General features: G+C 38.4%; 30 non-coding genes across 30 annotated transcripts; all 30 read left to right on the top strand.

Moving 5' to 3' along the window:
- The first annotated feature begins 528 nt into the window (after positions 1-528).
- Positions 529-601, top strand: TRNAK-UUU (transfer RNA lysine (anticodon UUU)). The gene has a single exon. It is a non-coding gene; the product is annotated as a tRNA-Lys (tRNA).
- A 339-nt stretch (positions 602-940) lies between these two features.
- Positions 941-1,031, top strand: TRNAR-UCU (transfer RNA arginine (anticodon UCU)). The gene is given in 2 exon segments: positions 941-977; positions 996-1,031. It is a non-coding gene; the product is annotated as a tRNA-Arg (tRNA).
- Positions 1,032-2,256: 1,225 nt separating this feature from the next.
- TRNAK-UUU (transfer RNA lysine (anticodon UUU)) lies at positions 2,257-2,329 on the top strand. The gene has a single exon. It is a non-coding gene; the product is annotated as a tRNA-Lys (tRNA).
- A 339-nt stretch (positions 2,330-2,668) lies between these two features.
- On the top strand, positions 2,669-2,759 carry TRNAR-UCU (transfer RNA arginine (anticodon UCU)). The gene is given in 2 exon segments: positions 2,669-2,705; positions 2,724-2,759. It is a non-coding gene; the product is annotated as a tRNA-Arg (tRNA).
- Positions 2,760-3,984: 1,225 nt separating this feature from the next.
- Positions 3,985-4,057, top strand: TRNAK-UUU (transfer RNA lysine (anticodon UUU)). Its single transcript has one exon. It is a non-coding gene; the product is annotated as a tRNA-Lys (tRNA).
- Positions 4,058-4,396: 339 nt separating this feature from the next.
- Positions 4,397-4,487, top strand: TRNAR-UCU (transfer RNA arginine (anticodon UCU)). The gene is given in 2 exon segments: positions 4,397-4,433; positions 4,452-4,487. It is a non-coding gene; the product is annotated as a tRNA-Arg (tRNA).
- A 1,225-nt stretch (positions 4,488-5,712) lies between these two features.
- TRNAK-UUU (transfer RNA lysine (anticodon UUU)) lies at positions 5,713-5,785 on the top strand. The gene has a single exon. It is a non-coding gene; the product is annotated as a tRNA-Lys (tRNA).
- Positions 5,786-6,124: 339 nt separating this feature from the next.
- On the top strand, positions 6,125-6,215 carry TRNAR-UCU (transfer RNA arginine (anticodon UCU)). Its single transcript is given in 2 exon segments — positions 6,125-6,161; positions 6,180-6,215. It is a non-coding gene; the product is annotated as a tRNA-Arg (tRNA).
- A 1,225-nt stretch (positions 6,216-7,440) lies between these two features.
- On the top strand, positions 7,441-7,513 carry TRNAK-UUU (transfer RNA lysine (anticodon UUU)). The gene has a single exon. It is a non-coding gene; the product is annotated as a tRNA-Lys (tRNA).
- A 339-nt stretch (positions 7,514-7,852) lies between these two features.
- TRNAR-UCU (transfer RNA arginine (anticodon UCU)) lies at positions 7,853-7,943 on the top strand. The gene is given in 2 exon segments: positions 7,853-7,889; positions 7,908-7,943. It is a non-coding gene; the product is annotated as a tRNA-Arg (tRNA).
- Positions 7,944-9,168: 1,225 nt separating this feature from the next.
- On the top strand, positions 9,169-9,241 carry TRNAK-UUU (transfer RNA lysine (anticodon UUU)). Its single transcript has one exon. It is a non-coding gene; the product is annotated as a tRNA-Lys (tRNA).
- A 339-nt stretch (positions 9,242-9,580) lies between these two features.
- On the top strand, positions 9,581-9,671 carry TRNAR-UCU (transfer RNA arginine (anticodon UCU)). The gene is given in 2 exon segments: positions 9,581-9,617; positions 9,636-9,671. It is a non-coding gene; the product is annotated as a tRNA-Arg (tRNA).
- A 1,225-nt stretch (positions 9,672-10,896) lies between these two features.
- On the top strand, positions 10,897-10,969 carry TRNAK-UUU (transfer RNA lysine (anticodon UUU)). Its single transcript has one exon. It is a non-coding gene; the product is annotated as a tRNA-Lys (tRNA).
- Positions 10,970-11,308: 339 nt separating this feature from the next.
- Positions 11,309-11,399, top strand: TRNAR-UCU (transfer RNA arginine (anticodon UCU)). Its single transcript is given in 2 exon segments — positions 11,309-11,345; positions 11,364-11,399. It is a non-coding gene; the product is annotated as a tRNA-Arg (tRNA).
- Positions 11,400-12,624: 1,225 nt separating this feature from the next.
- On the top strand, positions 12,625-12,697 carry TRNAK-UUU (transfer RNA lysine (anticodon UUU)). Its single transcript has one exon. It is a non-coding gene; the product is annotated as a tRNA-Lys (tRNA).
- A 339-nt stretch (positions 12,698-13,036) lies between these two features.
- Positions 13,037-13,127, top strand: TRNAR-UCU (transfer RNA arginine (anticodon UCU)). Its single transcript is given in 2 exon segments — positions 13,037-13,073; positions 13,092-13,127. It is a non-coding gene; the product is annotated as a tRNA-Arg (tRNA).
- A 1,225-nt stretch (positions 13,128-14,352) lies between these two features.
- Positions 14,353-14,425, top strand: TRNAK-UUU (transfer RNA lysine (anticodon UUU)). The gene has a single exon. It is a non-coding gene; the product is annotated as a tRNA-Lys (tRNA).
- Positions 14,426-14,764: 339 nt separating this feature from the next.
- TRNAR-UCU (transfer RNA arginine (anticodon UCU)) lies at positions 14,765-14,855 on the top strand. Its single transcript is given in 2 exon segments — positions 14,765-14,801; positions 14,820-14,855. It is a non-coding gene; the product is annotated as a tRNA-Arg (tRNA).
- A 1,225-nt stretch (positions 14,856-16,080) lies between these two features.
- On the top strand, positions 16,081-16,153 carry TRNAK-UUU (transfer RNA lysine (anticodon UUU)). Its single transcript has one exon. It is a non-coding gene; the product is annotated as a tRNA-Lys (tRNA).
- A 339-nt stretch (positions 16,154-16,492) lies between these two features.
- TRNAR-UCU (transfer RNA arginine (anticodon UCU)) lies at positions 16,493-16,583 on the top strand. The gene is given in 2 exon segments: positions 16,493-16,529; positions 16,548-16,583. It is a non-coding gene; the product is annotated as a tRNA-Arg (tRNA).
- A 1,225-nt stretch (positions 16,584-17,808) lies between these two features.
- On the top strand, positions 17,809-17,881 carry TRNAK-UUU (transfer RNA lysine (anticodon UUU)). The gene has a single exon. It is a non-coding gene; the product is annotated as a tRNA-Lys (tRNA).
- Positions 17,882-18,220: 339 nt separating this feature from the next.
- Positions 18,221-18,311, top strand: TRNAR-UCU (transfer RNA arginine (anticodon UCU)). Its single transcript is given in 2 exon segments — positions 18,221-18,257; positions 18,276-18,311. It is a non-coding gene; the product is annotated as a tRNA-Arg (tRNA).
- A 1,225-nt stretch (positions 18,312-19,536) lies between these two features.
- On the top strand, positions 19,537-19,609 carry TRNAK-UUU (transfer RNA lysine (anticodon UUU)). The gene has a single exon. It is a non-coding gene; the product is annotated as a tRNA-Lys (tRNA).
- A 339-nt stretch (positions 19,610-19,948) lies between these two features.
- Positions 19,949-20,039, top strand: TRNAR-UCU (transfer RNA arginine (anticodon UCU)). Its single transcript is given in 2 exon segments — positions 19,949-19,985; positions 20,004-20,039. It is a non-coding gene; the product is annotated as a tRNA-Arg (tRNA).
- Positions 20,040-21,264: 1,225 nt separating this feature from the next.
- On the top strand, positions 21,265-21,337 carry TRNAK-UUU (transfer RNA lysine (anticodon UUU)). Its single transcript has one exon. It is a non-coding gene; the product is annotated as a tRNA-Lys (tRNA).
- Positions 21,338-21,676: 339 nt separating this feature from the next.
- On the top strand, positions 21,677-21,767 carry TRNAR-UCU (transfer RNA arginine (anticodon UCU)). Its single transcript is given in 2 exon segments — positions 21,677-21,713; positions 21,732-21,767. It is a non-coding gene; the product is annotated as a tRNA-Arg (tRNA).
- A 1,225-nt stretch (positions 21,768-22,992) lies between these two features.
- Positions 22,993-23,065, top strand: TRNAK-UUU (transfer RNA lysine (anticodon UUU)). The gene has a single exon. It is a non-coding gene; the product is annotated as a tRNA-Lys (tRNA).
- Positions 23,066-23,404: 339 nt separating this feature from the next.
- TRNAR-UCU (transfer RNA arginine (anticodon UCU)) lies at positions 23,405-23,495 on the top strand. The gene is given in 2 exon segments: positions 23,405-23,441; positions 23,460-23,495. It is a non-coding gene; the product is annotated as a tRNA-Arg (tRNA).
- A 1,225-nt stretch (positions 23,496-24,720) lies between these two features.
- On the top strand, positions 24,721-24,793 carry TRNAK-UUU (transfer RNA lysine (anticodon UUU)). The gene has a single exon. It is a non-coding gene; the product is annotated as a tRNA-Lys (tRNA).
- Positions 24,794-25,132: 339 nt separating this feature from the next.
- Positions 25,133-25,223, top strand: TRNAR-UCU (transfer RNA arginine (anticodon UCU)). Its single transcript is given in 2 exon segments — positions 25,133-25,169; positions 25,188-25,223. It is a non-coding gene; the product is annotated as a tRNA-Arg (tRNA).
- The last annotated feature ends 124 nt before the right edge of the window (positions 25,224-25,347 follow it).

Below are 25,347 nucleotides of genomic sequence, written 5' to 3'. Positions count from 1 at the left end.
GCGGCTTGGAGTCCTAGGCGAATGGAGCAAAAGCATTCAAACGCTAAGGGTTCGAACACCAACTGGGTCAATTTTATCCCTCCTCTATTTTATAACTAATTGAAACAGTAACCAGCAATCCTGCTTCTCCATCACCAGAAACATTTACCAAAATGGCAGTGAAAGAAATTCTACTTAAACAGAGACTGTTTGCTTTGAAAATGTTTCATAGTCTATGCCCAAGAGGAAATTCCCAATGATACTGCTGAAAATGTAATTTAGGAGTTAGAAATAGTATTTGGCCCTTTATTAATTTCACTGTGTCATTTTAAACACGTGATTTCTATGTCATCCGAAAATGAGATAGTACAAATTTCCGGAGTTTTAATGGATTACGTGTGCTGCTGAAATTTCAAATGCTTAAAATATCAATTCATTATTAAACTCTAGAATATTGATTGCTAATATATGTAATTATATAAATATACAAAGTGTAGGTCAGTGTACGTCCACATTTGTTTAGCTGATTTTAAGGTAGAGTATAGCAGAGCCTGGATAGCTCAGTCGGTAGAGCATCAGACTTTTAATCTGAGGGTCCAGGGTTCAAGTCCCTGTTCAGGCGGTTGTTTCCTTTAAAGAAAAAGTACTCTAATTGTATGCTCTTTTTGTGGACCCCTGCATGACGAATAAGATATTCCATTACTAAAATTGCAAAAACGTCTTTCATGGAGTTGTGAAATACACATCTGTCTCACATATTATGTGCCATTTGACTAAACTTAAGTCGTACGTAGATTTACCAATGGTATCATGTAGTCTGAGACGGTGAATATCATTTCACCAATTCAATATTCAAAATAAAGCCATGGTTATAGTATCAAATGAACTTTATAAAGCTGATCAACAGCTAATAGCTCATTATTTCATTTCAGAACATCTCTGCACCTCATTATAGCAGATTGGCTCTGTGGCGCAATGGATAGCGCATTGGACTTCTAGGTGAATGTAAAATAGATATTCAAAGGTTGTGGGGTCGAATCCCACCAGAGTCAGTTTTATCCCTGTTATCCTGTTATCCCAAGTACCAATTCATTATTATATTCTCTGTATTTAGTACTAATACCGGCAACCATCTTAACCCCTTGCGTGCTGATGACAGAACGTTTCCGTCATCAGCTACGGGTGAGCTGTGCTGATGACGAAACCGTTCCGTCATGACTCCGCCCGCGCAAGGCGGAGTCAGCACAGGCGGAAAATACGCCCCGCACGCAAGGGGTTAAAAAACGTAGTGATAGTTGGGACACTTCCTAATGTTGATAATGTCATTTTGTGTATTGCTGCCTCAGAGCCTGGATAGCTCAGTCGGTAGAGCATCAGACTTTTAATCCGAGGGTCCAGGGTTCAAGTCCCTGTTCAGGCAGCTTGGTTAAAAAAAATGTATATCAATTGCATACTCTTTTCAGGATCCAATGAATGGGAATTCCAATTACAGATGGTTCAAAAAAGTCTTGATCGAGTCCTTTTATACCCATCTGTGCTCTACTTTCTTTGACAAGGGTTAAGAAGACTTACCCAAACTGTATCATGTAGTTTGACATGTTGATTATCTTTTATCCAATTCAATGTTCAAAATGTAAGCTAGTGTCCGATTAATTTGATAAAGTTGGTCAACAACTTATAGGTCATCTTTTTATTTGTGAATCTCTGATCACCTTGTTGAATCAGGTCGGATCTCTGGTGCAATGGATTGCGGCTTGGAGTCCTAGGCGAATGGAGCAAAAGCATTCAAACGCTAAGGGTTCGAACACCAACTGGGTCAATTTTATCCCTCCTCTATTTTATAACTAATTGAAACAGTAACCAGCAATCCTGCTTCTCCATCACCAGAAACATTTACCAAAATGGCAGTGAAAGACATTCTACTTAAACAGAGACTGTTTGCTTTGAAAATGTTTCATAGTCTATGCCCAAGAGGAAATTCCCAATGATACTGCTGAAAATGTAATTTAGGAGTTAGAAATAGTATTTGGCCCTTTATTAATTTCACAGTGTCATTTTAAACACGTGATTTCTATGTCATCCGAAAATGAGATAGTACAAATTTCCGGAGTTTTAATGGATTACGTGTGCTGCTGAAATTTCAAATGCTTAAAATATCAATTCATTATTAAACTCTAGAATATTGATTGCTAATATATGTAATTATATAAATATACAAAGTGTAGGTCAGTGTACGTCCACATTTGTTTAGCTGATTTTAAGGTAGAGTATAGCAGAGCCTGGATAGCTCAGTCGGTAGAGCATCAGACTTTTAATCTGAGGGTCCAGGGTTCAAGTCCCTGTTCAGGCGGTTGTTTCCTTTAAAGAAAAAGTACTCTAATTGTATGCTCTTTTTGTGGACCCCTGCATGACGAATAAGATATTCCATTACTAAAATTGCAAAAACGTCTTTCATGGAGTTGTGAAATACACATCTGTCTCACATATTATGTGCCATTTGACTAAACTTAAGTCGTACGTAGATTTACCAATGGTATCATGTAGTCTGAGACGGTGAATATCATTTCACCAATTCAATATTCAAAATAAAGCCATGGTTATAGTATCAAATGAACTTTATAAAGCTGATCAACAGCTAATAGCTCATTATTTCATTTCAGAACATCTCTGCACCTCATTATAGTAGATTGGCTCTGTGGCGCAATGGATAGCGCATTGGACTTCTAGGTGAATGTAAAATAGATATTCAAAGGTTGTGGGGTCGAATCCCACCAGAGTCAGTTTTATCCCTGTTATCCTGTTATCCCAAGTACCAATTCATTATTATATTCTCTGTATTTAGTACTAATACCGGCAACCATCTTAACCCCTTGCGTGCTGATGACAGAACGTTTCCGTCATCAGCTACGGGTGAGCTGTGCTGATGACGAAACCGTTCCGTCATGACTCCGCCCGCGCAAGGCGGAGTCAGCACAGGCGGAAAATACGCCCCGCACGCAAGGGGTTAAAAAACGTAGTGATAGTTGGGACACTTCCTAATGTTGATAATGTCATTTTGTGTATTGCTGCCTCAGAGCCTGGATAGCTCAGTCGGTAGAGCATCAGACTTTTAATCCGAGGGTCCAGGGTTCAAGTCCCTGTTCAGGCAGCTTGGTTAAAAAAAATGTATATCAATTGCATACTCTTTTCAGGATCCAATGAATGGGAATTCCAATTACAGATGGTTCAAAAAAGTCTTGATCGAGTCCTTTTATACCCATCTGTGCTCTACTTTCTTTGACAAGGGTTAAGAAGACTTACCCAAACTGTATCATGTAGTTTGACATGTTGATTATCTTTTATCCAATTCAATGTTCAAAATGTAAGCTAGTGTCCGATTAATTTGATAAAGTTGGTCAACAACTTATAGGTCATCTTTTTATTTGTGAATCTCTGATCACCTTGTTGAATCAGGTCGGATCTCTGGTGCAATGGATTGCGGCTTGGAGTCCTAGGCGAATGGAGCAAAAGCATTCAAACGCTAAGGGTTCGAACACCAACTGGGTCAATTTTATCCCTCCTCTATTTTATAACTAATTGAAACAGTAACCAGCAATCCTGCTTCTCCATCACCAGAAACATTTACCAAAATGGCAGTGAAAGACATTCTACTTAAACAGAGACTGTTTGCTTTGAAAATGTTTCATAGTCTATGCCCAAGAGGAAATTCCCAATGATACTGCTGAAAATGTAATTTAGGAGTTAGAAATAGTATTTGGCCCTTTATTAATTTCACAGTGTCATTTTAAACACGTGATTTCTATGTCATCCGAAAATGAGATAGTACAAATTTCCGGAGTTTTAATGGATTACGTGTGCTGCTGAAATTTCAAATGCTTAAAATATCAATTCATTATTAAACTCTAGAATATTGATTGCTAATATATGTAATTATATAAATATACAAAGTGTAGGTCAGTGTACGTCCACATTTGTTTAGCTGATTTTAAGGTAGAGTATAGCAGAGCCTGGATAGCTCAGTCGGTAGAGCATCAGACTTTTAATCTGAGGGTCCAGGGTTCAAGTCCCTGTTCAGGCGGTTGTTTCCTTTAAAGAAAAAGTACTCTAATTGTATGCTCTTTTTGTGGACCCCTGCATGACGAATAAGATATTCCATTACTAAAATTGCAAAAACGTCTTTCATGGAGTTGTGAAATACACATCTGTCTCACATATTATGTGCCATTTGACTAAACTTAAGTCGTACGTAGATTTACCAATGGTATCATGTAGTCTGAGACGGTGAATATCATTTCACCAATTCAATATTCAAAATAAAGCCATGGTTATAGTATCAAATGAACTTTATAAAGCTGATCAACAGCTAATAGCTCATTATTTCATTTCAGAACATCTCTGCACCTCATTATAGTAGATTGGCTCTGTGGCGCAATGGATAGCGCATTGGACTTCTAGGTGAATGTAAAATAGATATTCAAAGGTTGTGGGGTCGAATCCCACCAGAGTCAGTTTTATCCCTGTTATCCTGTTATCCCAAGTACCAATTCATTATTATATTCTCTGTATTTAGTACTAATACCGGCAACCATCTTAACCCCTTGCGTGCTGATGACAGAACGTTTCCGTCATCAGCTACGGGTGAGCTGTGCTGATGACGAAACCGTTCCGTCATGACTCCGCCCGCGCAAGGCGGAGTCAGCACAGGCGGAAAATACGCCCCGCACGCAAGGGGTTAAAAAACGTAGTGATAGTTGGGACACTTCCTAATGTTGATAATGTCATTTTGTGTATTGCTGCCTCAGAGCCTGGATAGCTCAGTCGGTAGAGCATCAGACTTTTAATCCGAGGGTCCAGGGTTCAAGTCCCTGTTCAGGCAGCTTGGTTAAAAAAAATGTATATCAATTGCATACTCTTTTCAGGATCCAATGAATGGGAATTCCAATTACAGATGGTTCAAAAAAGTCTTGATCGAGTCCTTACATACCCATCTGTGCTCTACTTTCTTTGACAAGGGTTAAGAAGACTTACCCAAACTGTATCATGTAGTTTGACATGTTGATTATCTTTTATCCAATTCAATGTTCAAAATGTAAGCTAGTGTCCGATTAATTTGATAAAGTTGGTCAACAACTTATAGGTCATCTTTTTATTTGTGAATCTCTGATCACCTTGTTGAATCAGGTCGGATCTCTGGTGCAATGGATTGCGGCTTGGAGTCCTAGGCGAATGGAGCAAAAGCATTCAAACGCTAAGGGTTCGAACACCAACTGGGTCAATTTTATCCCTCCTCTATTTTATAACTAATTGAAACAGTAACCAGCAATCCTGCTTCTCCATCACCAGAAACATTTACCAAAATGGCAGTGAAAGAAATTCTACTTAAACAGAGACTGTTTGCTTTGAAAATGTTTCATAGTCTATGCCCAAGAGGAAATTCCCAATGATACTGCTGAAAATGTAATTTAGGAGTTAGAAATAGTATTTGGCCCTTTATTAATTTCACAGTGTCATTTTAAACACGTGATTTCTATGTCATCCGAAAATGAGATAGTACAAATTTCCGGAGTTTTAATGGATTACGTGTGCTGCTGAAATTTCAAATGCTTAAAATATCAATTCATTATTAAACTCTAGAATATTGATTGCTAATATATGTAATTATATAAATATACAAAGTGTAGGTCAGTGTACGTCCACATTTGTTTAGCTGATTTTAAGGTACAGTATAGCAGAGCCTGGATAGCTCAGTCGGTAGAGCATCAGACTTTTAATCTGAGGGTCCAGGGTTCAAGTCCCTGTTCAGGCGGTTGTTTCCTTTAAAGAAAAAGTACTCTAATTGTATGCTCTTTTTGTGGACCCCTGCATGACGAATAAGATATTCCATTACTAAAATTGCAAAAACGTCTTTCATGGAGTTGTGAAATACACATCTGTCTCACATATTATGTGCCATTTGACTAAACTTAAGTCGTACGTAGATTTACCAATGGTATCATGTAGTCTGAGACGGTGAATATCATTTCACCAATTCAATATTCAAAATAAAGCCATGGTTATAGTATCAAATGAACTTTATAAAGCTGATCAACAGCTAATAGCTCATTATTTCATTTCAGAACATCTCTGCACCTCATTATAGCAGATTGGCTCTGTGGCGCAATGGATAGCGCATTGGACTTCTAGGTGAATGTAAAATAGATATTCAAAGGTTGTGGGGTCGAATCCCACCAGAGTCAGTTTTATCCCTGTTATCCTGTTATCCCAAGTACCAATTCATTATTATATTCTCTGTATTTAGTACTAATACCGGCAACCATCTTAACCCCTTGCGTGCTGATGACAGAACGTTTCCGTCATCAGCTACGGGTGAGCTGTGCTGATGACGAAACCGTTCCGTCATGACTCCGCCCGCGCAAGGCGGAGTCAGCACAGGCGGAAAATACGCCCCGCACGCAAGGGGTTAAAAAACGTAGTGATAGTTGGGACACTTCCTAATGTTGATAATGTCATTTTGTGTATTGCTGCCTCAGAGCCTGGATAGCTCAGTCGGTAGAGCATCAGACTTTTAATCCGAGGGTCCAGGGTTCAAGTCCCTGTTCAGGCAGCTTGGTTAAAAAAAATGTATATCAATTGCATACTCTTTTCAGGATCCAATGAATGGGAATTCCAATTACAGATGGTTCAAAAAAGTCTTGATCGAGTCCTTACATACCCATCTGTGCTCTACTTTCTTTGACAAGGGTTAAGAAGACTTACCCAAACTGTATCATGTAGTTTGACATGTTGATTATCTTTTATCCAATTCAATGTTCAAAATGTAAGCTAGTGTCCGATTAATTTGATAAAGTTGGTCAACAACTTATAGGTCATCTTTTTATTTGTGAATCTCTGATCACCTTGTTGAATCAGGTCGGATCTCTGGTGCAATGGATTGCGGCTTGGAGTCCTAGGCGAATGGAGCAAAAGCATTCAAACGCTAAGGGTTCGAACACCAACTGGGTCAATTTTATCCCTCCTCTATTTTATAACTAATTGAAACAGTAACCAGCAATCCTGCTTCTCCATCACCAGAAACATTTACCAAAATGGCAGTGAAAGAAATTCTACTTAAACAGAGACTGTTTGCTTTGAAAATGTTTCATAGTCTATGCCCAAGAGGAAATTCCCAATGATACTGCTGAAAATGTAATTTAGGAGTTAGAAATAGTATTTGGCCCTTTATTAATTTCACAGTGTCATTTTAAACACGTGATTTCTATGTCATCCGAAAATGAGATAGTACAAATTTCCGGAGTTTTAATGGATTACGTGTGCTGCTGAAATTTCAAATGCTTAAAATATCAATTCATTATTAAACTCTAGAATATTGATTGCTAATATATGTAATTATATAAATATACAAAGTGTAGGTCAGTGTACGTCCACATTTGTTTAGCTGATTTTAAGGTACAGTATAGCAGAGCCTGGATAGCTCAGTCGGTAGAGCATCAGACTTTTAATCTGAGGGTCCAGGGTTCAAGTCCCTGTTCAGGCGGTTGTTTCCTTTAAAGAAAAAGTACTCTAATTGTATGCTCTTTTTGTGGACCCCTGCATGACGAATAAGATATTCCATTACTAAAATTGCAAAAACGTCTTTCATGGAGTTGTGAAATACACATCTGTCTCACATATTATGTGCCATTTGACTAAACTTAAGTCGTACGTAGATTTACCAATGGTATCATGTAGTCTGAGACGGTGAATATCATTTCACCAATTCAATATTCAAAATAAAGCCATGGTTATAGTATCAAATGAACTTTATAAAGCTGATCAACAGCTAATAGCTCATTATTTCATTTCAGAACATCTCTGCACCTCATTATAGCAGATTGGCTCTGTGGCGCAATGGATAGCGCATTGGACTTCTAGGTGAATGTAAAATAGATATTCAAAGGTTGTGGGGTCGAATCCCACCAGAGTCAGTTTTATCCCTGTTATCCTGTTATCCCAAGTACCAATTCATTATTATATTCTCTGTATTTAGTACTAATACCGGCAACCATCTTAACCCCTTGCGTGCTGATGACAGAACGTTTCCGTCATCAGCTACGGGTGAGCTGTGCTGATGACGAAACCGTTCCGTCATGACTCCGCCCGCGCAAGGCGGAGTCAGCACAGGCGGAAAATACGCCCCGCACGCAAGGGGTTAAAAAACGTAGTGATAGTTGGGACACTTCCTAATGTTGATAATGTCATTTTGTGTATTGCTGCCTCAGAGCCTGGATAGCTCAGTCGGTAGAGCATCAGACTTTTAATCCGAGGGTCCAGGGTTCAAGTCCCTGTTCAGGCAGCTTGGTTAAAAAAAATGTATATCAATTGCATACTCTTTTCAGGATCCAATGAATGGGAATTCCAATTACAGATGGTTCAAAAAAGTCTTGATCGAGTCCTTACATACCCATCTGTGCTCTACTTTCTTTGACAAGGGTTAAGAAGACTTACCCAAACTGTATCATGTAGTTTGACATGTTGATTATCTTTTATCCAATTCAATGTTCAAAATGTAAGCTAGTGTCCGATTAATTTGATAAAGTTGGTCAACAACTTATAGGTCATCTTTTTATTTGTGAATCTCTGATCACCTTGTTGAATCAGGTCGGATCTCTGGTGCAATGGATTGCGGCTTGGAGTCCTAGGCGAATGGAGCAAAAGCATTCAAACGCTAAGGGTTCGAACACCAACTGGGTCAATTTTATCCCTCCTCTATTTTATAACTAATTGAAACAGTAACCAGCAATCCTGCTTCTCCATCACCAGAAACATTTACCAAAATGGCAGTGAAAGAAATTCTACTTAAACAGAGACTGTTTGCTTTGAAAATGTTTCATAGTCTATGCCCAAGAGGAAATTCCCAATGATACTGCTGAAAATGTAATTTAGGAGTTAGAAATAGTATTTGGCCCTTTATTAATTTCACAGTGTCATTTTAAACACGTGATTTCTATGTCATCCGAAAATGAGATAGTACAAATTTCCGGAGTTTTAATGGATTACGTGTGCTGCTGAAATTTCAAATGCTTAAAATATTAATTCATTATTAAACTCTAGAATATTGATTGCTAATATATGTAATTATATAAATATACAAAGTGTAGGTCAGTGTACGTCCACATTTGTTTAGCTGATTTTAAGGTAGAGTATAGCAGAGCCTGGATAGCTCAGTCGGTAGAGCATCAGACTTTTAATCTGAGGGTCCAGGGTTCAAGTCCCTGTTCAGGCGGTTGTTTCCTTTAAAGAAAAAGTACTCTAATTGTATGCTCTTTTTGTGGACCCCTGCATGACGAATAAGATATTCCATTACTAAAATTGCAAAAACGTCTTTCATGGAGTTGTGAAATACACATCTGTCTCACATATTATGTGCCATTTGACTAAACTTAAGTCGTACGTAGATTTACCAATGGTATCATGTAGTCTGAGACGGTGAATATCATTTCACCAATTCAATATTCAAAATATAGCCATGGTTATAGTATCAAATGAACTTTATAAAGCTGATCAACAGCTAATAGCTCATTATTTCATTTCAGAACATCTCTGCACCTCATTATAGCAGATTGGCTCTGTGGCGCAATGGATAGCGCATTGGACTTCTAGGTGAATGTAAAAAAGATATTCAAAGGTTGTGGGTTCGAATCCCACCAGAGTCAGTTTTATCCCTGTTATCCTGTTATCCCAAGTACCAATTCATTATTATATTCTCTGTATTTAGTACTAATACCGGCAACCATCTTAACCCCTTGCGTGCTGATGACAGAACGTTTCCGTCATCAGCTACGGGTGAGCTGTGCTGATGACGAAACCGTTCCGTCATGACTCCGCCCGCGCAAGGCGGAGTCAGCACAGGCGGAAAATACGCCCCGCACGCAAGGGGTTAAAAAACGTAGTGATAGTTGGGACACTTCCTAATGTTGATAATGTCATTTTGTGTATTGCTGCCTCAGAGCCTGGATAGCTCAGTCGGTAGAGCATCAGACTTTTAATCCGAGGGTCCAGGGTTCAAGTCCCTGTTCAGGCAGCTTGGTTAAAAAAAATGTATATCAATTGCATACTCTTTTCAGGATCCAATGAATGGGAATTCCAATTACAGATGGTTCAAAAAAGTCTTGATCGAGTCCTTACATACCCATCTGTGCTCTACTTTCTTTGACAAGGGTTAAGAAGACTTACCCAAACTGTATCATGTAGTTTGACATGTTGATTATCTTTTATCCAATTCAATGTTCAAAATGTAAGCTAGTGTCCGATTAATTTGATAAAGTTGGTCAACAACTTATAGGTCATCTTTTTATTTGTGAATCTCTGATCACCTTGTTGAATCAGGTCGGATCTCTGGTGCAATGGATTGCGGCTTGGAGTCCTAGGCGAATGGAGCAAAAGCATTCAAACGCTAAGGGTTCGAACACCAACTGGGTCAATTTTATCCCTCCTCTATTTTATAACTAATTGAAACAGTAACCAGCAATCCTGCTTCTCCATCACCAGAAACATTTACCAAAATGGCAGTGAAAGAAATTCTACTTAAACAGAGACTGTTTGCTTTGAAAATGTTTCATAGTCTATGCCCAAGAGGAAATTCCCAATGATACTGCTGAAAATGTAATTTAGGAGTTAGAAATAGTATTTGGCCCTTTATTAATTTCACTGTGTCATTTTAAACACGTGATTTCTATGTCATCCGAAAATGAGATAGTACAAATTTCCGGAGTTTTAATGGATTACGTGTGCTGCTGAAATTTCAAATGCTTAAAATATCAATTCATTATTAAACTCTAGAATATTGATTGCTAATATATGTAATTATATAAATATACAAAGTGTAGGTCAGTGTACGTCCACATTTGTTTAGCTGATTTTAAGGTACAGTATAGCAGAGCCTGGATAGCTCAGTCGGTAGAGCATCAGACTTTTAATCTGAGGGTCCAGGGTTCAAGTCCCTGTTCAGGCGGTTGTTTCCTTTAAAGAAAAAGTACTCTAATTGTATGCTCTTTTTGTGGACCCCTGCATGACGAATAAGATATTCCATTACTAAAATTGCAAAAACGTCTTTCATGGAGTTGTGAAATACACATCTGTCTCACATATTATGTGCCATTTGACTAAACTTAAGTCGTACGTAGATTTACCAATGGTATCATGTAGTCTGAGACGGTGAATATCATTTCACCAATTCAATATTCAAAATAAAGCCATGGTTATAGTATCAAATGAACTTTATAAAGCTGATCAACAGCTAATAGCTCATTATTTCATTTCAGAACATCTCTGCACCTCATTATAGCAGATTGGCTCTGTGGCGCAATGGATAGCGCATTGGACTTCTAGGTGAATGTAAAATAGATATTCAAAGGTTGTGGGGTCGAATCCCACCAGAGTCAGTTTTATCCCTGTTATCCTGTTATCCCAAGTACCAATTCATTATTATATTCTCTGTATTTAGTACTAATACCGGCAACCATCTTAACCCCTTGCGTGCTGATGACAGAACGTTTCCGTCATCAGCTACGGGTGAGCTGTGCTGATGACGAAACCGTTCCGTCATGACTCCGCCCGCGCAAGGCGGAGTCAGCACAGGCGGAAAATACGCCCCGCACGCAAGGGGTTAAAAAACGTAGTGATAGTTGGGACACTTCCTAATGTTGATAATGTCATTTTGTGTATTGCTGCCTCAGAGCCTGGATAGCTCAGTCGGTAGAGCATCAGACTTTTAATCCGAGGGTCCAGGGTTCAAGTCCCTGTTCAGGCAGCTTGGTTAAAAAAAATGTATATCAATTGCATACTCTTTTCAGGATCCAATGAATGGGAATTCCAATTACAGATGGTTCAAAAAAGTCTTGATCGAGTCCTTTTATACCCATCTGTGCTCTACTTTCTTTGACAAGGGTTAAGAAGACTTACCCAAACTGTATCATGTAGTTTGACATGTTGATTATCTTTTATCCAATTCAATGTTCAAAATGTAAGCTAGTGTCCGATTAATTTGATAAAGTTGGTCAACAACTTATAGGTCATCTTTTTATTTGTGAATCTCTGATCACCTTGTTGAATCAGGTCGGATCTCTGGTGCAATGGATTGCGGCTTGGAGTCCTAGGCGAATGGAGCAAAAGCATTCAAACGCTAAGGGTTCGAACACCAACTGGGTCAATTTTATCCCTCCTCTATTTTATAACTAATTGAAACAGTAACCAGCAATCCTGCTTCTCCATCACCAGAAACATTTACCAAAATGGCAGTGAAAGACATTCTACTTAAACAGAGACTGTTTGCTTTGAAAATGTTTCATAGTCTATGCCCAAGAGGAAATTCCCAATGATACTGCTGAAAATGTAATTTAGGAGTTAGAAATAGTATTTGGCCCTTTATTAATTTCACAGTGTCATTTTAAACACGTGATTTCTATGTCATCCGAAAATGAGATAGTACAAATTTCCGGAGTTTTAATGGATTACGTGTGCTGCTGAAATTTCAAATGCTTAAAATATCAATTCATTATTAAACTCTAGAATATTGATTGCTAATATATGTAATTATATAAATATACAAAGTGTAGGTCAGTGTACGTCCACATTTGTTTAGCTGATTTTAAGGTAGAGTATAGCAGAGCCTGGATAGCTCAGTCGGTAGAGCATCAGACTTTTAATCTGAGGGTCCAGGGTTCAAGTCCCTGTTCAGGCGGTTGTTTCCTTTAAAGAAAAAGTACTCTAATTGTATGCTCTTTTTGTGGACCCCTGCATGACGAATAAGATATTCCATTACTAAAATTGCAAAAACGTCTTTCATGGAGTTGTGAAATACACATCTGTCTCACATATTATGTGCCATTTGACTAAACTTAAGTCGTACGTAGATTTACCAATGGTATCATGTAGTCTGAGACGGTGAATATCATTTCACCAATTCAATATTCAAAATAAAGCCATGGTTATAGTATCAAATGAACTTTATAAAGCTGATCAACAGCTAATAGCTCATTATTTCATTTCAGAACATCTCTGCACCTCATTATAGTAGATTGGCTCTGTGGCGCAATGGATAGCGCATTGGACTTCTAGGTGAATGTAAAATAGATATTCAAAGGTTGTGGGGTCGAATCCCACCAGAGTCAGTTTTATCCCTGTTATCCTGTTATCCCAAGTACCAATTCATTATTATATTCTCTGTATTTAGTACTAATACCGGCAACCATCTTAACCCCTTGCGTGCTGATGACAGAACGTTTCCGTCATCAGCTACGGGTGAGCTGTGCTGATGACGAAACCGTTCCGTCATGACTCCGCCCGCGCAAGGCGGAGTCAGCACAGGCGGAAAATACGCCCCGCACGCAAGGGGTTAAAAAACGTAGTGATAGTTGGGACACTTCCTAATGTTGATAATGTCATTTTGTGTATTGCTGCCTCAGAGCCTGGATAGCTCAGTCGGTAGAGCATCAGACTTTTAATCCGAGGGTCCAGGGTTCAAGTCCCTGTTCAGGCAGCTTGGTTAAAAAAAATGTATATCAATTGCATACTCTTTTCAGGATCCAATGAATGGGAATTCCAATTACAGATGGTTCAAAAAAGTCTTGATCGAGTCCTTTTATACCCATCTGTGCTCTACTTTCTTTGACAAGGGTTAAGAAGACTTACCCAAACTGTATCATGTAGTTTGACATGTTGATTATCTTTTATCCAATTCAATGTTCAAAATGTAAGCTAGTGTCCGATTAATTTGATAAAGTTGGTCAACAACTTATAGGTCATCTTTTTATTTGTGAATCTCTGATCACCTTGTTGAATCAGGTCGGATCTCTGGTGCAATGGATTGCGGCTTGGAGTCCTAGGCGAATGGAGCAAAAGCATTCAAACGCTAAGGGTTCGAACACCAACTGGGTCAATTTTATCCCTCCTCTATTTTATAACTAATTGAAACAGTAACCAGCAATCCTGCTTCTCCATCACCAGAAACATTTACCAAAATGGCAGTGAAAGACATTCTACTTAAACAGAGACTGTTTGCTTTGAAAATGTTTCATAGTCTATGCCCAAGAGGAAATTCCCAATGATACTGCTGAAAATGTAATTTAGGAGTTAGAAATAGTATTTGGCCCTTTATTAATTTCACAGTGTCATTTTAAACACGTGATTTCTATGTCATCCGAAAATGAGATAGTACAAATTTCCGGAGTTTTAATGGATTACGTGTGCTGCTGAAATTTCAAATGCTTAAAATATCAATTCATTATTAAACTCTAGAATATTGATTGCTAATATATGTAATTATATAAATATACAAAGTGTAGGTCAGTGTACGTCCACATTTGTTTAGCTGATTTTAAGGTAGAGTATAGCAGAGCCTGGATAGCTCAGTCGGTAGAGCATCAGACTTTTAATCTGAGGGTCCAGGGTTCAAGTCCCTGTTCAGGCGGTTGTTTCCTTTAAAGAAAAAGTACTCTAATTGTATGCTCTTTTTGTGGACCCCTGCATGACGAATAAGATATTCCATTACTAAAATTGCAAAAACGTCTTTCATGGAGTTGTGAAATACACATCTGTCTCACATATTATGTGCCATTTGACTAAACTTAAGTCGTACGTAGATTTACCAATGGTATCATGTAGTCTGAGACGGTGAATATCATTTCACCAATTCAATATTCAAAATAAAGCCATGGTTATAGTATCAAATGAACTTTATAAAGCTGATCAACAGCTAATAGCTCATTATTTCATTTCAGAACATCTCTGCACCTCATTATAGTAGATTGGCTCTGTGGCGCAATGGATAGCGCATTGGACTTCTAGGTGAATGTAAAATAGATATTCAAAGGTTGTGGGGTCGAATCCCACCAGAGTCAGTTTTATCCCTGTTATCCTGTTATCCCAAGTACCAATTCATTATTATATTCTCTGTATTTAGTACTAATACCGGCAACCATCTTAACCCCTTGCGTGCTGATGACAGAACGTTTCCGTCATCAGCTACGGGTGAGCTGTGCTGATGACGAAACCGTTCCGTCATGACTCCGCCCGCGCAAGGCGGAGTCAGCACAGGCGGAAAATACGCCCCGCACGCAAGGGGTTAAAAAACGTAGTGATAGTTGGGACACTTCCTAATGTTGATAATGTCATTTTGTGTATTGCTGCCTCAGAGCCTGGATAGCTCAGTCGGTAGAGCATCAGACTTTTAATCCGAGGGTCCAGGGTTCAAGTCCCTGTTCAGGCAGCTTGGTTAAAAAAAATGTATATCAATTGCATACTCTTTTCAGGATCCAATGAATGGGAATTCCAATTACAGATGGTTCAAAAAAGTCTTGATCGAGTCCTTTTATACCCATCTGTGCTCTACTTTCTTTGACAAGGGTTAAGAAGACTTACCCAAACTGTATCATGTAGTTTGACATGTTGATTATCTTTTATCCAATTCAATGTTCAAAATGTAAGCTAGTGTCCGATTAATTTGATAAAGTTGGTCAACAACTTATAGGTCATCTTTTTATTTGTGAATCTCTGATCACCTTGTTGAATCAGGTCGGATCTCTGGTGCAATGGATTGCGGCTTGGAGTCCTAGGCAAATGGTGCAAAAGCATTCAAACGCTAAGGGTTCGAACACCAACTGGGTCAATTTTATCCCTCCTCTATTTTATAACTAATTGAAACAGTAACCAGCAATCCTGCTTCTCCATCACCAGAAACATTTACCAAAATGGCAGTGAAAGACATTCTACTTAAACAGAGACTGTTTGCTTTGAAAATGTTTCATAGTCTATGCCCAAGAGGAAATTCCCAATGATACTGCTGAAAATGTAATTTAGGAGTTAGAAATAGTATTTGGCCCTTTATTAATTTCACAGTGTCATTTTAAACACGTGATTTCTATGTCATCCGAAAATGAGATAGTACAAATTTCCGGAGTTTTAATGGATTACGTGTGCTGCTGAAATTTCAAATGCTTAAAATATCAATTCATTATTAAACTCTAGAATATTGATTGCTAATATATGTAATTATATAAATATACAAAGTGTAGGTCAGTGTACGTCCACATTTGTTTAGCTGATTTTAAGGTAGAGTATAGCAGAGCCTGGATAGCTCAGTCGGTAGAGCATCAGACTTTTAATCTGAGGGTCCAGGGTTCAAGTCCCTGTTCAGGCGGTTGTTTCCTTTAAAGAAAAAGTACTCTAATTGTATGCTCTTTTTGTGGACCCCTGCATGACGAATAAGATATTCCATTACTAAAATTGCAAAAACGTCTTTCATGGAGTTGTGAAATACACATCTGTCTCACATATTATGTGCCATTTGACTAAACTTAAGTCGTACGTAGATTTACCAATGGTATCATGTAGTCTGAGACGGTGAATATCATTTCACCAATTCAATATTCAAAATATAGCCATGGTTATAGTATCAAATGAACTTTATAAAGCTGATCAACAGCTAATAGCTCATTATTTCATTTCAGAACATCTCTGCACCTCATTATAGCAGATTGGCTCTGTGGCGCAATGGATAGCGCATTGGACTTCTAGGTGAATGTAAAAAAGATATTCAAAGGTTGTGGGTTCGAATCCCACCAGAGTCAGTTTTATCCCTGTTATCCTGTTATCCCAAGTACCAATTCATTATTATATTCTCTGTATTTAGTACTAATACCGGCAACCATCTTAACCCCTTGCGTGCTGATGACAGAACGTTTCCGTCATCAGCTACGGGTGAGCTGTGCTGATGACGAAACCGTTCCGTCATGACTCCGCCCGCACAAGGCGGAGTCAGCACAGGCGGAAAATACGCCCCGCACGCAAGGGGTTAAAAAACGTAGTGATAGTTGGGACACTTCCTAATGTTGATAATGTCATTTTGTGTATTGCTGCCTCAGAGCCTGGATAGCTCAGTCGGTAGAGCATCAGACTTTTAATCCGAGGGTCCAGGGTTCAAGTCCCTGTTCAGTCAGCTTGGTTAAAAAAAATGTATATCAATTGCATACTCTTTTCAGGATCCAATGAATGGGAATTCCAATTACAGATGGTTCAAAAAAGTCTTGATCGAGTCCTTACATTCCCATCTGTGCTCTACTTTCTTTGACAAGGGTTAAGAAGACTTACCCAAACTGTATCATGTAGTTTGACATGTTGATTATCTTTTATCCAATTCAATGTTCAAAATGTAAGCTAGTGTCCGATTAATTTGATAAAGTTGGTCAACAACTTATAGGTCATCTTTTTATTTGTGAATCTCTGATCACCTTGTTGAATCAGGTCGGATCTCTGGTGCAATGGATTGCGGCTTGGAGTCCTAGGCGAATGGAGCAAAAGCATTCAAACGCTAAGGGTTCGAACACCAACTGGGTCAATTTTATCCCTCCTCTATTTTATAACTAATTGAAACAGTAACCAGCAATCCTGCTTCTCCATCACCAGAAACATTTACCAAAATGGCAGTGAAAGAAATTCTACTTAAACAGAGACTGTTTGCTTTGAAAATGTTTCATAGTCTATGCCCAAGAGGAAATTCCCAATGATACTGCTGAAAATGTAATTTAGGAGTTAGAAATAGTATTTGGCCCTTTATTAATTTCACAGTGTCATTTTAAACACGTGATTTCTATGTCATCCGAAAATGAGATAGTACAAATTTCCGGAGTTTTAATGGATTACGTGTGCTGCTGAAATTTCAAATGCTTAAAATATCAATTCATTATTAAACTCTAGAATATTGATTGCTAATATATGTAATTATATAAATATACAAAGTGTAGGTCAGTGTACGTCCACATTTGTTTAGCTGATTTTAAGGTACAGTATAGCAGAGCCTGGATAGCTCAGTCGGTAGAGCATCAGACTTTTAATCTGAGGGTCCAGGGTTCAAGTCCCTGTTCAGGCGGTTGTTTCCTTTAAAGAAAAAGTACTCTAATTGTATGCTCTTTTTGTGGACCCCTGCATGACGAATAAGATATTCCATTACTAAAATTGCAAAAACGTCTTTCATGGAGTTGTGAAATACACATCTGTCTCACATATTATGTGCCATTTGACTAAACTTAAGTCGTACGTAGATTTACCAATGGTATCATGTAGTCTGAGACGGTGAATATCATTTCACCAATTCAATATTCAAAATAAAGCCATGGTTATAGTATCAAATGAACTTTATAAAGCTGATCAACAGCTAATAGCTCATTATTTCATTTCAGAACATCTCTGCACCTCATTATAGCAGATTGGCTCTGTGGCGCAATGGATAGCGCATTGGACTTCTAGGTGAATGTAAAATAGATATTCAAAGGTTGTGGGGTCGAATCCCACCAGAGTCAGTTTTATCCCTGTTATCCTGTTATCCCAAGTACCAATTCATTATTATATTCTCTGTATTTAGTACTAATACCGGCAACCATCTTAACCCCTTGCGTGCTGATGACAGAACGTTTCCGTCATCAGCTACGGGTGAGCTGTGCTGATGACGAAACCGTTCCGTCATGACTCCGCCCGCGCAAGGCGGAGTCAGCACAGGCGGAAAATACGCCCCGCACGCAAGGGGTTAAAAAACGTAGTGATAGTTGGGACACTTCCTAATGTTGATAATGTCATTTTGTGTATTGCTGCCTCAGAGCCTGGATAGCTCAGTCGGTAGAGCATCAGACTTTTAATCCGAGGGTCCAGGGTTCAAGTCCCTGTTCAGGCAGCTTGGTTAAAAAAAATGTATATCAATTGCATACTCTTTTCAGGATCCAATGAATGGGAATTCCAATTACAGATGGTTCAAAAAAGTCTTGATCGAGTCCTTTTATACCCATCTGTGCTCTACTTTCTTTGACAAGGGTTAAGAAGACTTACCCAAACTGTATCATGTAGTTTGACATGTTGATTATCTTTTATCCAATTCAATGTTCAAAATGTAAGCTAGTGTCCGATTAATTTGATAAAGTTGGTCAACAACTTATAGGTCATCTTTTTATTTGTGAATCTCTGATCACCTTGTTGAATCAGGTCGGATCTCTGGTGCAATGGATTGCGGCTTGGAGTCCTAGGCGAATGGAGCAAAAGCATTCAAACGCTAAGGGTTCGAACACCAACTGGGTCAATTTTATCCCTCCTCTATTTTATAACTAATTGAAACAGTAACCAGCAATCCTGCTTCTCCATCACCAGAAACATTTACCAAAATGGCAGTGAAAGACATTCTACTTAAACAGAGACTGTTTGCTTTGAAAATGTTTCATAGTCTATGCCCAAGAGGAAATTCCCAATGATACTGCTGAAAATGTAATTTAGGAGTTAGAAATAGTATTTGGCCCTTTATTAATTTCACAGTGTCATTTTAAACACGTGATTTCTATGTCATCCGAAAATGAGATAGTACAAATTTCCGGAGTTTTAATGGATTACGTGTGCTGCTGAAATTTCAAATGCTTAAAATATCAATTCATTATTAAACTCTAGAATATTGATTGCTAATATATGTAATTATATAAATATACAAAGTGTAGGTCAGTGTACGTCCACATTTGTTTAGCTGATTTTAAGGTAGAGTATAGCAGAGCCTGGATAGCTCAGTCGGTAGAGCATCAGACTTTTAATCTGAGGGTCCAGGGTTCAAGTCCCTGTTCAGGCGGTTGTTTCCTTTAAAGAAAAAGTACTCTAATTGTATGCTCTTTTTGTGGACCCCTGCATGACGAATAAGATATTCCATTACTAAAATTGCAAAAACGTCTTTCATGGAGTTGTGAAATACACATCTGTCTCACATATTATGTGCCATTTGACTAAACTTAAGTCGTACGTAGATTTACCAATGGTATCATGTAGTCTGAGACGGTGAATATCATTTCACCAATTCAATATTCAAAATAAAGCCATGGTTATAGTATCAAATGAACTTTATAAAGCTGATCAACAGCTAATAGCTCATTATTTCATTTCAGAACATCTCTGCACCTCATTATAGTAGATTGGCTCTGTGGCGCAATGGATAGCGCATTGGACTTCTAGGTGAATGTAAAATAGATATTCAAAGGTTGTGGGGTCGAATCCCACCAGAGTCAGTTTTATCCCTGTTATCCTGTTATCCCAAGTACCAATTCATTATTATATTCTCTGTATTTAGTACTAATACCGGCAACCATCTTAACCCCTTGCGTGCTGATGACAGAACGTTTCCGTCATCAGCTACGGGTGAGCTGTGCTGATGACGAAACCGTTCCGTCATGACTCCGCCCGCGCAAGGCGGAGTCAGCACAGGCGGAAAATACGCCCCGCACGCAAGGGGTTAAAAAACGTAGTGATAGTTGGGACACTTCCTAATGTTGATAATGTCATTTTGTGTATTGCTGCCTCAGAGCCTGGATAGCTCAGTCGGTAGAGCATCAGACTTTTAATCCGAGGGTCCAGGGTTCAAGTCCCTGTTCAGGCAGCTTGGTTAAAAAAAATGTATATCAATTGCATACTCTTTTCAGGATCCAATGAATGGGAATTCCAATTACAGATGGTTCAAAAAAGTCTTGATCGAGTCCTTTTATACCCATCTGTGCTCTACTTTCTTTGACAAGGGTTAAGAAGACTTACCCAAACTGTATCATGTAGTTTGACATGTTGATTATCTTTTATCCAATTCAATGTTCAAAATGTAAGCTAGTGTCCGATTAATTTGATAAAGTTGGTCAACAACTTATAGGTCATCTTTTTATTTGTGAATCTCTGATCACCTTGTTGAATCAGGTCGGATCTCTGGTGCAATGGATTGCGGCTTGGAGTCCTAGGCAAATGGAGCAAAAGCATTCAAACGCTAAGGGTTCGAACACCAACTGGGTCAATTTTATCCCTCCTCTATTTTATAACTAATTGAAACAGTAACCAGCAATCCTGCTTCTCCATCACCAGAAACATTTACCAAAATGGCAGTGAAAGACATTCTACTTAAACAGAGACTGTTTGCTTTGAAAATGTTTCATAGTCTATGCCCAAGAGGAAATTCCCAATGATACTGCTGAAAATGTAATTTAGGAGTTAGAAATAGTATTTGGCCCTTTATTAATTTCACAGTGTCATTTTAAACACGTGATTTCTATGTCATCCGAAAATGAGATAGTACAAATTTCCGGAGTTTTAATGGATTACGTGTGCTGCTGAAATTTCAAATGCTTAAAATATCAATTCATTATTAAACTCTAGAATATTGATTGCTAATATATGTAATTATATAAATATACAAAGTGTAGGTCAGTGTACGTCCACATTTGTTTAGCTGATTTTAAGGTAGAGTATAGCAGAGCCTGGATAGCTCAGTCGGTAGAGCATCAGACTTTTAATCTGAGGGTCCAGGGTTCAAGTCCCTGTTCAGGCGGTTGTTTCCTTTAAAGAAAAAGTACTCTAATTGTATGCTCTTTTTGTGGACCCCTGCATGACGAATAAGATATTCCATTACTAAAATTGCAAAAACGTCTTTCATGGAGTTGTGAAATACACATCTGTCTCACATATTATGTGCCATTTGACTAAACTTAAGTCGTACGTAGATTTACCAATGGTATCATGTAGTCTGAGACGGTGAATATCATTTCACCAATTCAATATTCAAAATATAGCCATGGTTATAGTATCAAATGAACTTTATAAAGCTGATCAACAGCTAATAGCTCATTATTTCATTTCAGAACATCTCTGCACCTCATTATAGCAGATTGGCTCTGTGGCGCAATGGATAGCGCATTGGACTTCTAGGTGAATGTAAAAAAGATATTCAAAGGTTGTGGGTTCGAATCCCACCAGAGTCAGTTTTATCCCTGTTATCCTGTTATCCCAAGTACCAATTCATTATTATATTCTCTGTATTTAGTACTAATACCGGCAACCATCTTAACCCCTTGCGTGCTGATGACAGAACGTTTCCGTCATCAGCTACGGGTGAGCTGTGCTGATGACGAAACCGTTCCGTCATGACTCCGCCCGCACAAGGCGGAGTCAGCACAGGCGGAAAATACGCCCCGCACGCAAGGGGTTAAAAAACGTAGTGATAGTTGGGACACTTCCTAATGTTGATAATGTCATTTTGTGTATTGCTGCCTCAGAGCCTGGATAGCTCAGTCGGTAGAGCATCAGACTTTTAATCCGAGGGTCCAGGGTTCAAGTCCCTGTTCAGTCAGCTTGGTTAAAAAAAATGTATATCAATTGCATACTCTTTTCAGGATCCAATGAATGGGAATTCCAATTACAGATGGTTCAAAAAAGTCTTGATCGAGTCCTTACATACCCATCTGTGCTCTACTTTCTTTGACAAGGGTTAAGAAGACTTACCCAAACTGTATCATGTAGTTTGACATGTTGATTATCTTTTATCCAATTCAATGTTCAAAATGTAAGCTAGTGTCCGATTAATTTGATAAAGTTGGTCAACAACTTATAGGTCATCTTTTTATTTGTGAATCTCTGATCACCTTGTTGAATCAGGTCGGATCTCTGGTGCAATGGATTGCGGCTTGGAGTCCTAGGCGAATGGAGCAAAAGCATTCAAACGCTAAGGGTTCGAACACCAACTGGGTCAATTTTATCCCTCCTCTATTTTATAACTAATTGAAACAGTAACCAGCAATCCTGCTTCTCCATCACCAGAAACATTTACCAAAATGGCAGTGAAAGACATTCTACTTAAACAGAGACTGTTTGCTTTGAAAATGTTTCATAGTCTATGCCCAAGAGGAAATTCCCAATGATACTGCTGAAAATGTAATTTAGGAGTTAGAAATAGTATTTGGCCCTTTATTAATTTCACAGTGTCATTTTAAACACGTGATTTCTATGTCATCCGAAAATGAGATAGTACAAATTTCCGGAGTTTTAATGGATTACGTGTGCTGCTGAAATTTCAAATGCTTAAAATATCAATTCATTATTAAACTCTAGAATATTGATTGCTAATATATGTAATTATATAAATATACAAAGTGTAGGTCAGTGTACGTCCACATTTGTTTAGCTGATTTTAAGGTAGAGTATAGCAGAGCCTGGATAGCTCAGTCGGTAGAGCATCAGACTTTTAATCTGAGGGTCCAGGGTTCAAGTCCCTGTTCAGGCGGTTGTTTCCTTTAAAGAAAAAGTACTCTAATTGTATGCTCTTTTTGTGGACCCCTGCATGACGAATAAGATATTCCATTACTAAAATTGCAAAAACGTCTTTCATGGAGTTGTGAAATACACATCTGTCTCACATATTATGTGCCATTTGACTAAACTTAAGTCGTACGTAGATTTACCAATGGTATCATGTAGTCTGAGACGGTGAATATCATTTCACCAATTCAATATTCAAAATAAAGCCATGGTTATAGTATCAAATGAACTTTATAAAGCTGATCAACAGCTAATAGCTCATTATTTCATTTCAGAACATCTCTGCACCTCATTATAGTAGATTGGCTCTGTGGCGCAATGGATAGCGCATTGGACTTCTAGGTGAATGTAAAATAGATATTCAAAGGTTGTGGGGTCGAATCCCACCAGAGTCAGTTTTATCCCTGTTATCCTGTTATCCCAAGTACCAATTCATTATTATATTCTCTGTATTTAGTACTAATACCGGCAACCATCTTAACCCCTTGCGTGCTGATGACAGAACGTTTCCGTCATCAGCTACGGGTGAGCTGTGCTGATGACGAAACCGTTCCGTCATGACTCCGCCCGCGCAAGGCGGAGTCAGCACAGGCGGAAAATACGCCCCGCACGCAAGGGGTTAAAAAACGTAGTGATAGTTGGGACACTTCCTAATGTTGATAATGTCATTTTGTGTATTGCTGCCTCAGAGCCTGGATAGCTCAGTCGGTAGAGCATCAGACTTTTAATCCGAGGGTCCAGGGTTCAAGTCCCTGTTCAGGCAGCTTGGTTAAAAAAAATGTATATCAATTGCATACTCTTTTCAGGATCCAATGAATGGGAATTCCAATTACAGATGGTTCAAAAAAGTCTTGATCGAGTCCTTACATACCCATCTGTGCTCTACTTTCTTTGACAAGGGTTAAGAAGACTTACCCAAACTGTATCATGTAGTTTGACATGTTGATTATCTTTTATCCAATTCAATGTTCAAAATGTAAGCTAGTGTCCGATTAATTTGATAAAGTTGGTCAACAACTTATAGGTCATCTTTTTATTTGTGAATCTCTGATCACCTTGTTGAATCAGGTCGGATCTCTGGTGCAATGGATTGCGGCTTGGAGTCCTAGGCGAATGGAGCAAAAGCATTCAAACGCTAAGGGTTCGAACACCAACTGGGTCAATTTTATCCCTCCTCTATTTTATAACTAATTGAAACAGTAACCAGCAATCCTGCTTCTCCATCACCAGAAACATTTACCAAAATGGCAGTGAAAGAAATTCTACTTAAACAGAGACTGTTTGCTTTGAAAATGTTTCATAGTCTATGCCCAAGAGGAAATTCCCAATGATACTGCTGAAAATGTAATTTAGGAGTTAGAAATAGTATTTGGCCCTTTATTAATTTCACAGTGTCATTTTAAACACGTGATTTCTATGTCATCCGAAAATGAGATAGTACAAATTTCCGGAGTTTTAATGGATTACGTGTGCTGCTGAAATTTCAAATGCTTAAAATATCAATTCATTATTAAACTCTAGAATATTGATTGCTTATATATGTAATTATATAAATATACAAAGTGTAGGTCAGTGTACGTCCACATTTGTTTAGCTGATTTTAAGGTACAGTATAGCAGAGCCTGGATAGCTCAGTCGGTAGAGCATCAGACTTTTAATCTGAGGGTCCAGGGTTCAAGTCCCTGTTCAGGCGGTTGTTTCCTTTAAAGAAAAAGTACTCTAATTGTATGCTCTTTTTGTGGACCCCTGCATGACGAATAAGATATTCCATTACTAAAATTGCAAAAACGTCTTTCATGGAGTTGTGAAATACACATCTGTCTCACATATTATGTGCCATTTGACTAAACTTAAGTCGTACGTAGATTTACCAATGGTATCATGTAGTCTGAGACGGTGAATATCATTTCACCAATTCAATATTCAAAATAAAGCCATGGTTATAGTATCAAATGAACTTTATAAAGCTGATCAACAGCGAATAGCTCATTATTTCATTTCAGAACATCTCTGCACCTCATTATAGCAGATTGGCTCTGTGGCGCAATGGATAGCGCATTGGACTTCTAGGTGAATGTAAAATAGATATTCAAAGGTTGTGGGGTCGAATCCCACCAGAGTCAGTTTTATCCCTGTTATCCTGTTATCCCAAGTACCAATTCATTATTATATTCTCTGTATTTAGTACTAATACCGGCAACCATCTTAACCCCTTGCGTGCTGATGACAGAACGTTTCCGTCATCAG

The sequence above is a fragment of the Lissotriton vulgaris genome, unplaced genomic scaffold (assembly GCF_964263255.1).
Source record: "Lissotriton vulgaris unplaced genomic scaffold, aLisVul1.2 SCAFFOLD_1527, whole genome shotgun sequence".
Lineage (NCBI taxonomy): Eukaryota > Metazoa > Chordata > Amphibia > Caudata > Salamandridae > Lissotriton > Lissotriton vulgaris.
The sequence above is the reverse complement of the archived record's forward strand: the minus strand, read 5'-3'. Positions and strand labels throughout refer to the sequence as shown.